Source organism: Microtus ochrogaster, unplaced genomic scaffold (assembly GCF_000317375.1).
Source record: "Microtus ochrogaster isolate Prairie Vole_2 unplaced genomic scaffold, MicOch1.0 UNK107, whole genome shotgun sequence".
In the NCBI taxonomy this organism is placed as follows: Eukaryota; Metazoa; Chordata; class Mammalia; order Rodentia; family Cricetidae; genus Microtus; species Microtus ochrogaster.
Genome location: NW_004949205.1, coordinates 53,801 through 56,295, shown reverse-complemented (window position 1 = coordinate 56,295; position 2,495 = coordinate 53,801). Strand labels below are relative to the sequence as shown.

Sequence of the window (2,495 nt, the reverse complement as noted above, 5' to 3'; positions counted from 1 at the left end):
TGAGCTTCCATGGAGTGGAAGAGGGAGCTCTGGTGGTAACAACTCTGTTTCCGTCCCCAGCTACAACCCTGGCTCCAGTTTCATTGATGAATATTCAAAAAGTATCTCACAGATGTTTGAAGGAGGTATTGAAGCAACCCGACTTTACCCCTTTAATGACAACCACCTAACTAGAGAACCCACCAATGTCCAGATTAATAACTTAGCAACAAGAAGTTTTGGTGAAAATGATGCACTGAAGACATGTACTATTTGCATCACTGAATATACAGAAGGCGACAAACTTCGTGTGCTACCTTGCTCCCACAAGTACCATGTCCACTGCATCGACCGCTGGTTATCGGAGAATAACACCTGCCCCATTTGTCGCAGGGTCGTCTTCTCTTCCTGGAACAGACAAAGGGTTGTGTAATGAGAACAGAACAGAACTCTTGAAGCTGTGTTGCTGGAATAGTGACTGGCAAATGGAAATCGCTTCCTTTATCTCACGGTGCTTAAATATAAAAATCACAACCTGAATCGCGTCGTTGCTTTCTGAGGGAATCGTGTCTTTTCTCTAGTTTCTCTTTTTAGGATAGAAAGAATATTTCAGACGTGACGTTTTACGACTTCAGTGTTTGATTTCAATATCAGATAATTGCTAACCTGTTACTGATAATTACCCGTGTACACTTGTCATTTTCCCTTTCATACCATAAGGTCTGCCTTAGCAGGGGCTCCCTTATCATGTTGAGCTCTTTTTAGGTTTCCCAGGTCATAAGAGGGGCATGAAGAAAATTCCCACTCAAGACTAAGTTCCATTATGTGTTTAGTAAGGGATTAATTAAAACTATACCATTCCCAGTTATTGACACAAATTCAGTCACATTTTCTGAGTATTGCTTGTTCACCTTCCAGATTAGGGGATGATGGATATACCAGTGTAAATAACACTGAACAGTTAGGATCTTCTAAGTGTATTAACTGACCTAAGGCCATCACTGTTGCACACAATAGAGTGAACATAGAGTTTCATTGAGATATTTATCTTGTGGAAATATTAAAAAGCCTATGCTTGTGTAAGTGAAAAAATCACATTCGTTTGTTTCAAAAGGTAAAGCTATTTTGTAGAGGCTCAGTATTTTTCCAATGCACTATTGTATTAACGCACACAAAATTGTAAAGTACCATGCTTAGAAATGAGAACTGCTTTTTTGTGAGCTGGCATAGTAAAACAAACACACCAAACAATGTGCCAAGCTGCTTTTGTAAGTGTGTGGGTGATGAGAGCAGAACATATCTCTATTAAATATATTTGAGAGCTACTGTGACATGGAAAGAAAGGACCATGTAGAATCAAACTGTGCTAAAACCCAGTGGAAATCAAGGATTTTAACCTGGATTTAGGCAGGAAGTCATAGAGGGTAAGAACACTGTTCTGAAGAATGGAACATTTTCATGATGACAGTGGTATAGGCATGAACTGGTTTCCTACAGTGACAGCCACAGCAGCTTGACCCAGTATTCGACTTGAATAGATGAAGCAGAAGATCAACAAATTTAGCAGAGATGTTTTTGGTTTAAAAAACAAACCGCTACCACCTAGCACAAGTTAAATTGATGTTTTTACAATCTGCTTCTCAAAAAGAGAAGGTGGAGGAAAGAGACTTCTAAACCAATTTTAAAGTAGGGATTTCAGTTGATACAGATGGGTGTGCTTTTGAAAAAGTCTCGGATTTGCTTGTTTTCGAGATTTATCATCTATAGTAAGAGTGCACGCTTGTCAATATTTCATTGCTGTACCTAGCACATGCCACATTTAAAAGACATATTCATAAACTAAGATATTATCTTTTATTGACAGTGAGGCATGTTGGGTTATTTGAAATTCAAATTCTAGTTGTGTTGCCCATATTTGTAAATGAGATGGCTGGCTCACATCTATGGACACACACTTTATTGTTCTTTTTTAGTGGTAAGACTAGAATGTGATAACCCCAGTAGTCTTGCCTGGTTTTTCTTTTAAGACTGATTGGGGTTAAATTTAGCCTTGTTGGTTCCCCGGAGAAAGCTGCCTGGCCAGAAGAGAAGCTGGATTGAGCAGGCACATCCCTGGTCTTTCACCAAATGAGCTAACTTCCCAGACTAGCCCGGGATTCTAAAAACTGCTTTACCCAAATCTGCTTACCACCACCTTAGCAGTACGGATTATTTCAAAGTTCATTCTTACATGTTTTCCTCTGGCTAAGTGTCAAGGGAATGAAATTGTAAATTAAGTAGTTGTTTACAAAGAATATGTACTGCTCTTGCAAGGAAATAATGTCCCAACAAAGTTTCACCTATTTTTTAATATAAGCAGATTTCACTATTTGTGGCTCTTATGCAATACATTTTTTATCTTTTTAAAAGAATTATCCAGTGGAGCTGATCTATTGGGAGCTCACCAAGGCCAGCTGGACTGTGACGGAAAAAGCATGGGATATAACTGGTCTCTCTGAACATGGCGAACAATGAGG

At 39.0% G+C, this 2,495-nt stretch overlaps 1 pseudogene; it reads right to left on the bottom strand.

Annotated features, from left to right (window-relative positions):
* LOC101991536 overlaps window positions 1-2,495 on the bottom strand; it is a 24,241-nt pseudogene that overhangs the window by 18,757 nt on the left and 2,989 nt on the right.